At 48.2% G+C, this 12,595-nt stretch overlaps 2 non-coding genes and 1 pseudogene across 2 annotated transcripts; all 3 read left to right on the top strand.

The window, feature by feature from the left end:
* The first annotated feature begins 3,956 nt into the window (after positions 1–3,956).
* Positions 3,957–4,155, top strand: LOC142654304 (U2 spliceosomal RNA). Its single transcript, XR_012848989.1, has one exon. It is a non-coding gene; the product is annotated as a U2 spliceosomal RNA (small nuclear RNA).
* A 1,316-nt stretch (positions 4,156–5,471) lies between these two features.
* LOC142654718 (U2 spliceosomal RNA) lies at positions 5,472–5,541 on the top strand (annotated as a pseudogene).
* Positions 5,542–11,962: 6,421 nt separating this feature from the next.
* On the top strand, positions 11,963–12,149 carry LOC142653905 (U2 spliceosomal RNA). The gene has a single exon (XR_012848755.1). It is a non-coding gene; the product is annotated as a U2 spliceosomal RNA (small nuclear RNA).
* The last annotated feature ends 446 nt before the right edge of the window (positions 12,150–12,595 follow it).

Raw genomic sequence — 12,595 nt, 5'->3', positions numbered from 1 at the left:
GCCACCTATTGGGTGTGCTTCCCCTGATGATGGTGCAAGTATGCAAATTTTGTCTTTTTCTAGCCCAGAGTCAAAAATGGAAGACTCAGCTAAAGTGGAGTGGTCAATATCGGAGGAGGACGAGAAGGAGGCCAGGATGCCTAGTGCCACTAGTGCTGAAATTTTTCATAAAGTGGTCTCAAAAAGGGGGAAGTCTGGAAAGGCGGTGAAGAGACTGAAGATAGGCTTATTGGAAGATTCTGCTCATGCAAATCCCTTCTCATTGCTGGACAGTGACTCTAGTTCTAGCCCTAAGTCATCTGAGGTGGCCTCAGAAGTACCCAGCTCTCCTGGGGAAGGTTTCCTCAGTGAAGTCAATGTGGCAAATCTGGAAAGAGCTATGTATTTCCCTGGGACGTGATATGTTCTGGTTATCTCATGGCTTTCCTTTGCACTAACCATACTATGCCCGCATGTCTTTGAGATTAAAGATTGTCTCTCAAAATGTACGGGTGTTCTCCTCTGCTCACAAGCGTGCTGCAGTCCTGGACTTTTTGGCCTCTAAGGGCAGTGACATTGTTTGTGTACAAGAATGTGGTTTGTCAAAAAATCCTAGTAAAGAAGAATGGAAGTTTGGGGAAGCAATTTGGTCCTTTTCTTCCACAAATAGGAACGATGGAATTGGTATTCTCTTTAAAAATAATGAGTTTGTCATCAAACAGACTCAAATCATTCAGGAAGGAAGATGTGTCTGCGTGTTACTATCCTACAAGGGGTGGCAGTTTAGGCTTATCAATATCTATGGCCATGCTGTGAAATCTGATAGGTTGGCACTTTTTGATACTTTAAAATTTTTTCTACACGGTAAAGTTCCTGTAATTATTGTTGGTGACATTAACTGTATCCTGGAGAAGCAGGCCCGAGCTGGATCCACAGAGTCTAATGTGGACGCTACCGGAGTTTTGTGGAATAAAATTTTGCAGGACTTTGCTTTGCAGGACGCTGTCACCAGGAAACCAGGTCCATTTACCTATCATGCCGATGACGGAAGAACGGATTCTCGTCTGGACTTTTTCTTTTTTTCTACCTCTGCAATGAAATGTGTAGATTATGCGCAGGAGAGAGTGTGGTTTTCAGATCACGAGTGTTTGTTGGGGGTTTTTGTTATAAATAATTTCTTTTATGGTAGAGGGGTATGGAAGATGAATGTTAGTTTTCTGAGTGATAAAAGGGAAAAAACTAGGTTTGGGAAAAAATATGGGTTTTGGGTTAGGAAGAAAAGTTCTTTCTCTAATGTGTGTGAATGGTGGGTATGGGTGAAAAAAAAGATTGGTGGGTTTTTTAGACAGATAGGGTATAGAAGAGCGAGAAGGAAAAGATTAGAATATTCACGCTTTAATATGCGGATGACGTTCCTTCAACAATGTAAAAATTTGGGTATGGATGTAAGACACGATTTGGAAAAAACAAAAAAAGATATTAAGGAGTGGTTCCGAGAGAAAGGGAAAGAAATTATATTTAGGTCTAAGGTGGAGGTTAGAGATAATCACGAGAAGTGCACTAGATTTTTCTTTAAAAAAATGTGTGGTGGAAAAAGTGGAATGAATGTATTATTGGATAAGGATGATAAGGAGGTGTTCGGTAAGGATGTGATTGATGTGGTGTCTGATTTTTATAAAAAACTGTATGATGTGAAGAAATGTGATTTGGGCGATGATGAGGAGTTTTTGGATATTGTGTGTAATTTTGTTCCTGAAAGTGAATGTGCGTTTTTGCTTGGTGAGATTATGGATGGTGAAGTAAAGGATGTGGTGGGAAGTATGGCTAAAAATAAGTCTCCAGGGATCGATGGAATACCAGCTGATTTCTATGGGAAATATTGGGATATAATTGGGAAGGATGTTATAGAAGTTATGAGAGTGTTGTTTTCTGGGATTAATATGTGTGATGTGATGAAGAAGGGTATGGTAGTTTTGTTGCATAAAAAAGGAGACAAGAGACGGTTAGAAAACTGGCGACCAATTACTTTGCTTAATACGGATTATAAAATTTTTGCCAAGCTGATTGCGAATCGTATGAGAGATGTGATTGGGTGTGTGATTGATGAGGATCAGGTATGTGCGGTACCGAAAAGGAAATTGCATGAAAACGTGGCGTTGGTGCGGGACATGCTTGAGGATTGTAAGGGTCGGAATAAGAAGGTGATTGTGTGTGCGTTAGATTTTGAGAAAGCGTTTGATCGTGTGGCGCATGTGTTTTTGTTCAAAGTGTTAGAGAGAATGGGTTTTCCGGTTCAGTTTGTGAGTTTGTTGAAGAATTTATACGCGAATGCAAAGAGCTGTGTGCAGGTGAATGGGTTTTTTTCAGAATCGTTTAATATTATGTCTGGTGTGCGACAGGGTTGTCCGTTGTCTCCCATCCTATTTATTTGTGCGATTGAACCATTGTTGCAAATGATTAGAAATGATAAGGTTGTGAAAGGTTTGGTGGTGCCCGGGTGTGATGGAAAACGTGTGAAAGCTTTGGGATATATGGATGATATTTGCGTATTGTGTGATTCAGTGTATGATATGTCCAGAGTGAAGTTGATCGTAAATATGTTTTGTATTGCGTCTGCTTTTAAAATAAATTGGGGTAAGAGCAAATTTAAAATTTTTTTCAGTAATGAGCGGGTGAGTGATTCTGATATGGAACAGGTGAATGGTGTGAAAATTTTGGGTATTGTGTTTGATGATGAGCTGAAAGGGAGAGAAAGTTGGGATGAGTTAGGTGGTAGGATTGTGAGAAAGTTGGAAATGTGGAGAATGAGGGATCTTTCTTTTTCGGGGAAGGTTTTAATTGTCAAAAGTATTATTCTTCCTATGATTTTATATGTTGCTCTGGTTTTTCCTCCTGCTGTAGCTATGTTAAAAAAAGTGAATAGAGTTTTGTTCCTTTTTTTATGGGGGAGCGGGATTGAGAAGGCAAAGAGAGAAATTCTAATGAAAAGCAGACGTAATGGAGGCTTGGATTTCCCAAATTTGGAGATTTTCATCGGAATTAATTGTGTACGTTTTTTTGTAGAGCTTTTATTTAAAGAATCCAAGGCTTCCAGAATGTCGAAATATTTAGCTGGAACGGTGATTCAGCGTCTAAGGTGGGAAAAACGTAATTTATGTAAACCAATTGCTTTTCAGTGCACAGGGTGGTATTTGTATGTTGAAAAATTTATTAAAAAGTTCCAGCTAGAGGATGTAAGAATGGAGAGATTTTTGAGTGAAAAGAATGTTGTGAGAAGTATGTGTATGAATAATGTGATGTGTTCTGTAAATGGTTTGAATTCGATGGAGTCTAGGTCTGTGTGGAAGAAGATTGTTACGTATGATGTGTCAAATAAGCAGAAAGATTTGTTATGGATGTCGGTACATGGAGTGTTGCCTGTAAGGAGTGTTCAGAAAAGAAGAGGTTTGGTTGCATCTGAAAGGTGTCCGAGAGAAGGTTGTGGGGATGATGAGGATGTGAGTCATGTGTTTTGGTCGTGTAAGCATGCAAAGGATGTTTGGAAAAAGTTGAGTGGGTTGTGCGAAGAATTGACTGGTTTGAAGAGTTTGACGTACGAAATTGTCTTGTTTGGTTTGTGTAGTTTGGGTAGTGAAAAGGATAGAGTGTTGTGGATTTTTTTGACTTGTGTGAAAGAGGTTTTGTGGAATACGAGGAATTTGAATGTGTATAAAAGAGAAGTATTTGAGATGGAGGATGTGGTTAGTATGGTATTGGCTAAATTGTATTTTTATTATAAATGGGATCTAGAAAAAGGTATGGATGCGGAAGGGATATGGCGAATGTTAAAATGGCGGTATTTAGTTTGAGGAATTTTGTTTGACTTATCTTGTATTTGATGGGAAAATAAAATAATGAACCAGAGTGATGAGATTTTTTGAAAAATAGAGAGGTGGTTTGAACAACTACAGTTCTCGGTTTTATTCAAAAAAACCTGAATGGTTTAATAAAAAAAAAAAAAAAAAAAAAAAAAAAAAAAAAAAATCTGTTCTTATCAGTTTAATATCTGATACGTCCCCTATCTGGGGACCATATATTAAATGGATTTTTCGAACAGGGAGATGGAAATAGAGCTTGCTCTGTCCACTCCACGCATTGACCTGGTATTGCAGTATTTCCAGGACCGGTGCACCCTTCCCTTATGTGTTGACTAAAATCAGATTCCAAAAGTGCTATTTGTGTTTGCTATTGTTTTTGTCTTTCTGATGGGATCTCCCCTTTTAATCCCATTATTTCAACACCTGTTGGACAATGCATTTGTACAGTCATGTGTGATAATGAGCTCATTTATTAAATGCAATTAATTAATACATTGCCACCTCTTGTTGTGTGTGTGTGTGTGTGTGTGTGTGTGTGTGTGTGTGTGTGTGTGTCTTCTGTGTTTCTGTGTTTCCGGCATTTCACATTGGAACAGCTCATTCACCTTCCTTGTCTTCTCTCCGCCCTCCCTTTTAGGTAAGTTAAAGAGCTGCACCTGAGCCAGCCACTGATTGATGCAGCACCACAGTCAAATAGTGGAGTGGAGTGGAGTAGGGGAACAGCAAACAGCCATTAAAGCAGCCAGCCGCCTACCCGCCACAATGGACCTACCTGTGTACACTAGATGGATGTGATGGAATGTACTGTCGTCCCTACATTTCAAGAAGAAGTAAGAATTGCAGTTGCAACAAACCCTTGCTTGCCTACAAAGAGAGCAGCAATTTGGATTTGTTACTATGTTACCTGGAAGAATAACAAACTGTGCAAGGATGGAGGTTGTAGGAGCAAAGAGAAGTTGTCTGTAAAGTTGGTGGATGCCTATTTTCCATTTTGCAGTCCCTTGTCTCCCTCTTGTGGCCTCCTGGAGGCAAGTAGCTGTGCAAAAAAAAGACAGCCTGGCGGCCGGCTGTTGCAGTGTTGCCCTCTCAGGCAACACTGAGTGACTGACTGAGCCGCACCGTCTTATATAAAGTTCAGACGGAACTTTGCACGTGTCATAGTGGAGCCCTCAGGATTCCAGAGCCAGCTTTCTGACATCATAATGGGGCCTGCCTCAGAGATAAAAGCCTGGGCCCAGGCAGTGTTGGTCAGTGCTGCTCAGCAGGCAGCACCGGACTGGATTGGATTAAAGCTGATACAAGGTGTGAAGGAACAAGGGGTGGCTGTGGGCATGCACTTGCTGCCGCTGCCAGTGTTTATCTGCATGGCAGGAGGGCATTTGGGCGTTGCCAGGAAGGCGTTTTTATGTAGATTCCTCCTCCTCTTTCAGCACTGCATTGTGGTGCAAGCAAAAGAAGCAAATCCTGTCTGGCTTCCTCTCCGGCCTTTATTCACCTCCCTCCCGCTTAGTAGCTGTAAATGTGTGTGAGCCTGCAGGGCCCCATGGAATTGCCTAGGAGTAGGCTGAATCAATCGCTGCAAGGGGTGAACAGCAGTATTAGGCAGGCTCGGTCAACGGCCGGCCCATTCGGGTTATCGCTTCTCGGCCTTTTGGCTAAGATCAAGTGTAGTACCTGCTCAAGCTGAGGTTAGTAATCATCCCTGCCGGTGGTACGTGGGCCATCGTAGGGGGATGACAGAACGCCGAGGTGAGGGCAGGGAACCACAACGGTCATCGCTCTGGTGTACGCATTTGGTTTAAAGGTACCATTTGTAGGTGACCAGGCGACCGCCGGATCGAGGTCAGGAGGTCGGGTAGTTTGAAAGCCCGAGTTGCTATGTGCCCCAGGGCTGGTGACCCTGGGGTGCCCTAACTCACTGGGGGTGGGATCCCACTGAGTGAAGGCACACTTGCACGCACTCTTCTTTCACACTTTTAAGCACACACCTTTATTCTCCCGGCCTTCTGGCTGGGAGATGAGGAATTTTTATATACCTGGCGGATGTCCAGGCTGTATCACAGCGCACATCCACTTATTTAATTTTGTTTTTCACTGTGTGTTTGTCACGTTTGTCACAAGGATTTTGGGATGCGGTGCCCTTTTGGGACCCTCCTGAGGTCTAGGGGGAAAATGTGTGGCCTTCTGGTTCCTTTTTCCCCTGCAACCCGGCCTCCCTTCTTCGGAGGGGAGGTGCAACTAGGATGCAGGCTCCTAGGTGGACACTGGGGTGGCAGCCCAGGTAGAAGCCTAGGAGTGTGTTTGGGTCTCCCTAAGCTTCGGCGAGGGGGGACCATCGATCCTTGATCCTCTAGGCCTATGGTTTGGAGGGTCAGGGAATGGTTATGCGGGGCCTCTCTCTTTTAAGAGAAGGGCTGCGATAGACCGCATCCTTGTGCACTTTTTGTGTGGCACCTCTGCACTTTTTATGCACTTGGGTGATAGAAAGCACGGCTCGGGCTTTCAATAAAAAAAAAAAAAAAAAAATCTGTTCTTATCAGTCCTTGTAAGGATAGATAGCTCGGAGAACCACTGGGGGCTATAAACACTAGCTTAGCGATCCAAGAGCGTTCCAGACGAAGCCGGCGACGAACTGCGGAGAAGAACCAGCGAAGACGACGATCCAGAAGGGAGAAGCCGCCATCGAGGAAGAAGCTCCGGGAGATCGCTGCCGGGAAGAAGAAGGAGAACTTCGGAGAAGAGCCGCTGCTGAAGGGGATCTTCGAAGAAGCTCGGCCGCAGAAGAAGAAGCTCGACGAGGAACCGCTGCGGAAGAAATTTCGTGGAAGAACCTCGGCCAGCAAGGAGAAGATTTGCATAGCTCCGCCCCCTTCGGGAAAGAGCTATCGAAGATCCTCCCCAAGCGACAGGAACAGCTGGAAGAAGCCATGGCCTCAACCAGCAACCCTGCCACCCAGAAGGAGAAGGCTGATGGACCAGGTGAGCCGGCCCAGGCCAGGACATCTCCTCCTGAAGCCTCCTCAAGCGGACAGGCCACCAGGAAGCCGAACCAGGCTGCTCCAACCCTGGAGCCCTGGATGAAGCAGACGGTGGCCCTGAAGCTGAAGGAGGTGGACGGGAGAGTGCCGGACATGACGGAAGAAGTGTTCTGCCAGAAGATGCTCCTGGACCAGGGCTTCGCTAAGCCGGAGACCATCAGCATCCAGGCCTTCATGACCGGGATGTTCTTCGTGACCTTCGCTTCGATCAACATCTGCAGAAGGTACTGGGAGATGGTGAAAGCGGCGAGGCCTGAATCCCCTTTCTCTCGCTTTGTGGGCAACTGCCCTGTCCAAAGAGAGGAAAGGCGGGTGACGGTCTCAATGCGGAACCCACACACCCCCGGCAAAGACATCACCACGCTCCTGAAGCGGTTCTGCACAGTGGTGAGGGAACCCACCCACATCCTGAACGGACTCGGCTTCTGGACTGGCAAGTGGTCGGTAATCGTCCGACTCAACAAGGATTCAAGCGCGGAAGACGGCCTCCAGCACCTGCCCCAGTCATTCTCGCTGGGCAACTCCTACGGCCTCATCTACTACCCGGACATGCCGCAGATCTGCAGGAGATGCAGCAAGAAGGGTCATTCGATGAAGGACTGCAAGGAGGACGCCTGCAAGAACTGCCGGGTAACAGGACACGAGACCAAAGACTGCCCGAAACGGACAATGTGCAACCTCTGCGGACAAGCAGCCCACTCTTACAAGGACTGCCCGAAGAGGGATCGATCCTGGGCAACTGTAGCAGCGAAAGCTCCAGCCAGAGGGAACCCCGCCCCAGCCAGAGCTCCAGCGGCACAGAAGACCGGGAAAAAGAAGGATGGTAAGAAGACGACAGTCCCTCCCCCCCCTCTCCCGGCCCTCCCTCGCCCTACCCTTCCCACCCTCCCTCGCCCGGCCCTCCCCACCCCCCCGTCCCCTACCCCTGTCACCCCCACTGAGGCTCTCACCTTCTCCTACCCACCCATCTCAGTGGTCCTGTCACCTGCACCTCTCCCAACCCAGCCTCCCTTCTCCCCAGCTCCAGCAGCACTAACATCTTCCTCTCCAGCTGCTGGAGTCCTCTCCCTGGAGGATTTTCCCCCTCTTGTCTCCTCAGGTGCCATCCAGAGGAAGAGAAAGGTGAGGGACAGCCCAGCGGCTGAGTCCTCAAAGCGACAAGTCGTGGAAATCTGCGAAGATTCCCTTGCGCAGCAGGAGGAAATGGAGCAGATGGTGGAGGAACTCGTGTCTGAACCTGAGGTCATCGACTTCACAACAGACATCCAGGTGGCTACAATCCTGGAACAATTTTTGTCAGAGGGCCTGCTGGATCTTTCGGACCCACCAAGCGAGGAGGATCCGCCCGACCGGACTGGTAACTAAGGTGTATCGTTTGCACTAACCTTCTTTATTCTCCCCCATGGCTGCTAAACTTAACATCTTTAGCCTCAATGTGAGGAGTGTTAGAGATAGGACTAGATGTCAGATGGTGCTAACTTTTCTTTCCAAGCAGTCGAGTGATATATTTATGCTGCAGGAATGTACTCTCCCCTCTTCCAGGTCATATCATCACCTGGCCAGGCAGTGGACCCATGGCCCGTCCTACTGGTCTGGTGGGGGCGACTGTAAGTCTGCAGGGGTTGCCATCCTGATTAGGGGAAGCGTATTTACTGTTGACTCTGTCCAGGAGCTCGTCTGCGGCCGCTTGTTGGTCGTAGACGGTTCCTGGGCGGGAGAGCCGATTAGGCTCATCAACGTGTACGCTCCCCCTATGAAGGCTGAGCGCCTGGAACTATTCCAGACCCTGCGGACCCAGCTCGCCACCACTAGGGCAGTGGTGATGGCCGGGGACTTCAACTGCCCCATCGAAGAGGATGGACGAAGTTCCGGCACTTCAATCAAGCTGGATGTCAGTTCCAAACTGCTTATCGAGATGGTAACCGAAGCATCCTTGCAGGACGTTGTGGGCTCCATGGGGATCGGCTCTGTGAACTATTCATGGAGCCGACCCGATGGCTCACTTCGTTCTCGGATTGACTTTGTGTTCACCTCCCGGGCAGTCAAGCAGCATGGGCACTCCATGATCCCCTGCTTCTTCTCTGACCACAGGGCCATTCTCTTCCAGGGTGCCATCGGCCACGGTTTTCCTCCCGGCCCTGGCTCCTGGAAGCTGAATTGTGCCCTGCTGGAAAGAGAGGAGGTACTGGCGGAACTTAGAGACGCCTATATTGTTTGGAGGAATGATAAAGTTTTCTTTGACAAAACCTGTGACTGGTGGGAATATGTTAAAGTTGAATTTCGTTGTTTCTTTCAGGCAAAAAGTCGTCAACAGGCGTGTGAGAGGAAGAGAGACTTCAGAGAGATGCAGCGTCAGCTGCGATCCCTGCAAGACCTCCTTCAATGCGGCTGGGACGTCAGGAAGGAGCTGGAGGAAGCCAAAAAGGGCCTGAAAAGGCACTTTGAGGAGGAATCCAAGCGAATTATCTTTCGTTCCAAGGTGGAGAACCTGGAGAAGGGTGAGAAATGTAACTCGTTCTTTTTCAGGAAACTCCATGCCGGCCACACGCCCCTGAAGGAACTCCGAGATGAGACCGGAAACATGCATTCTGGGAAGAAGGAGGTGATGGGAGTCGTCACAGACTACTACCGAAGCCTCTACTCCCGGAAAACCACTGACCCCGAAGCCGCCGATAAATTCCTGTCAGGTATCACTAATCATCTTGATCCTGCAGGTACGGAGGCTATGGACGTACCCCTGACGGTGGAGGAACTGCTCTCTGCCGCTAAATCCTTCAGACCCGGCAGGACCCCGGGCAGTGATGGTCTCCCAGCAGAGCTCTATGTAGCGCTGGGGGACTTGATCTGTCCGGACCTGCTGGAGCTCTATGAGGAGATGGTGGTGGAGGGTAGAATGCCACCGTCCTTGAGAGAAGGCATGATCACGATCCTGTATAAGCGGAAGGGGGAGAGATGTGACCTGAAAAACTGGCGTCCCATCTCTCTCCTGAACGTGGACTACAAGATCCTCGCCAAAGTATTGACCAACAGACTGAAGGTTGTCATCGGACAGATCATCGGATCGGACCAAACCTGCGGCATTCCTGGCCGTAGGGTGGCCGACAGTCTTGCCCTGGTGAGGGACACGGTGCATTACATGCAAAGCCGCCGTACACACGCGGCCCTGGTCAGTCTGGATCAGGAGAAGGCTTTTGACCGGGTCTCTCACGAATTCATGGGTAAGGCTCTGCGTAGGCTGCGGCTTGGCAGGTTGTTCTGTTTGTATGTTAACCTGATGTATTGCGACATTTACAGCTCGGTGCTGGTGAACGGCTGGAAGACTGACCCCTTTCCTGTATCGTCGGGGGTTAGACAAGGCTGTCCTCTTTCACCTCTCCTTTTTGTTTGTGTTATAGAGCTCTTCGCAGAGGCTATCCGGCAGAATGGAGAGATCAGAGGGATCACCGCACCAGGTCCAGGACACTTCGAGGTCAAATGCTCGCTGTACATGGACGACGTGACCGTCTTCTGCGCTGACCAGAGTTCGGTGACTGCACTCGTCCAGACCTGTGAGGAGTTCGGACGCGCTTCAGGGGCAAAAGTCAACTGCGGGAAGTCGGAAGCCATGCTCTTCGGAAAGTGGTACCTGCCTTCTCCTGCCTCCTTCCCGTTTACTATCAAGCCGGACTTCATCAAAATTCTGGGAGTCTGGTTCGGTAAGGAAGGTGCAGCCCTAAAGTCGTGGGAAGAACGCTTGGCCAAAGTCAACCAAAGGATCGGACTGTGGAGCCTCAGACAACTCACTATTGAGGGCAAAGCAATGGTCCTGCGTAACGAAGTCTTGCCTGTGCTACAATACACTGCACAGGCATGGCCCCCTCTTGCCACCGTCTCGAGGGCCATTACCAGGACTGTGTTTCGCTTCATCTGGGGCTCGAAAATGGACAGAGTAAAGCGGACTGTTATGTACAAGGAGCCCCGCAAAGGTGGGAAGGGTATACCCGACATTCCCACTCTGCTGCGGATCGCTTTTGTATGTGACTGTGTTCGTAGGACTCTGAGGACAGCAAACGGCTCTGCGGGCAAGGCCATGTCCCGCTACTTCCTCCTTCCCCTCTGGCGAGGTTTTGGCTGGGACAAGTGGGACAGCTCCTTCCCTTACAACTGGCACGCTCCCTGGTTCTACGGAGATGTCGTCCGGTTTGTGAGGGAGCATCAACTGGAGGGTCTTAAGCCCGACTTGTGGAAACCTAAGACGATCCACAAGCACATCAGAGCAAAGGACTCACTGGAGTCTGTTCCAGGGCTTCATGCCGACACGTTGGAGACTGTTTGGACTAACGTGTCATCTGGCAGGTTGACCAACGGGCACAAGGACATTTCATGGATGGCCATCCAGGGAGGACTGCCTCTTAGGTCATTCATGCATGCCCGCAACCTGTGCAAGACCCGGTACTGCCCCAGGTGCCCCTTCACGGAGGAAACATCTTTGCACATTTTCTGGCAGTGCCCCTTTGCACAGGGTCTGTTGAAAGCCTTGGAACATGAACTCAAGGACTCAGTACCCAGGAACAGACTGTCGTACCGCTCGGTACTTTATGGACTATTTCCTGGGAATACCACGGATGGAGCAATCCAGGAAGCCTGGCGCCTTATGAACTGCTTTAAGGACGCTATATGGTTCGCCAGGAACCGTCTGATTTTGCGGAGAGAGAGTGTGTCCGTCCAGGACTGCCGCAGGCTGATCCACAGCCTGCTCAGAGACTATTCCACCTGGGACAGCCCGGACGTCGATGAGGAAGAGGACTGATACTCCCCTTCCCCCCACTCTCCCTTCTTGTGTGTTGTCTTTCAATAAAGCTTCGGGCCTGTGATTTCCCCCTTCCCTATCCCCTCCTACCCACTCCCCTATCCCATCACTTGTCTGTAATGCTTTGTTGTTTGGCTTTAGTGAATGCAAGAATGTTAGTGTAGCATGTGGTGTAATGTATAGCATAGGCTAGCCTGTACTGTGTATTATACTGTCATGTTATGTTTGACGACTGTTATTATTTATTATTTGCTGCTTCATGGCTTGCGCTGCGTCGCAGTAATGTTTGTATGATGACGATTGATTGTCAATAAAGCAATTTTCAATCAAAAATCTGTTCTTATCAGTTTAATATCTGATACGTCCCCTATCTGGGGACCATATATTAAATGGATTTTTCGAACAGGGAGATGGAAATAGAGCTTGCTCTGTCCACTCCACGCATTGACCTGGTATTGCAGTATTTCCAGGACCGGTGCACCCTTCCCTTATGTGTTGACTAAAATCAGATTCCAAAAGTGCTATTTGTGTTTGCTATTGTTTTTGTCTTTCTGATGGGATCTCCCCTTTTAATCCCATTATTTCAACACCTGTTGGACAATGCATTTGTACAGTCATGTGTGATAATGAGCTCATTTATTAAATGCAATTAATTAATACATTGCCACCTCTTGTTGTGTGTGTGTGTGTGTGTGTGTGTGTGTGTGTGTGTGTGTGTGTGTGTGTCTTCTGTGTTTCTGTGTTTCCGGCATTTCACATTGGAACAGCTCATTCACCTTCCTTGTCTTCTCTCCGCCCTCCCTTTTAGGTAAGTTAAAGAGCTGCACCTGAGCCAGCCACTGATTGATGCAGCACCACAGTCAAATAGTGGAGTGGAGTGGAGTAGGGGAACAGCAAACAGCCATTAAAGCAGCCAGCCGCCTACCCGCCAC

This window comes from Rhinoderma darwinii, chromosome 5 (assembly GCF_050947455.1).
Source record: "Rhinoderma darwinii isolate aRhiDar2 chromosome 5, aRhiDar2.hap1, whole genome shotgun sequence".
Lineage (NCBI taxonomy): Eukaryota > Metazoa > Chordata > Amphibia > Anura > Rhinodermatidae > Rhinoderma > Rhinoderma darwinii.
Note: the sequence above shows the minus strand (reverse complement) of the source record. Positions and strands in the feature narration are given on the sequence as shown.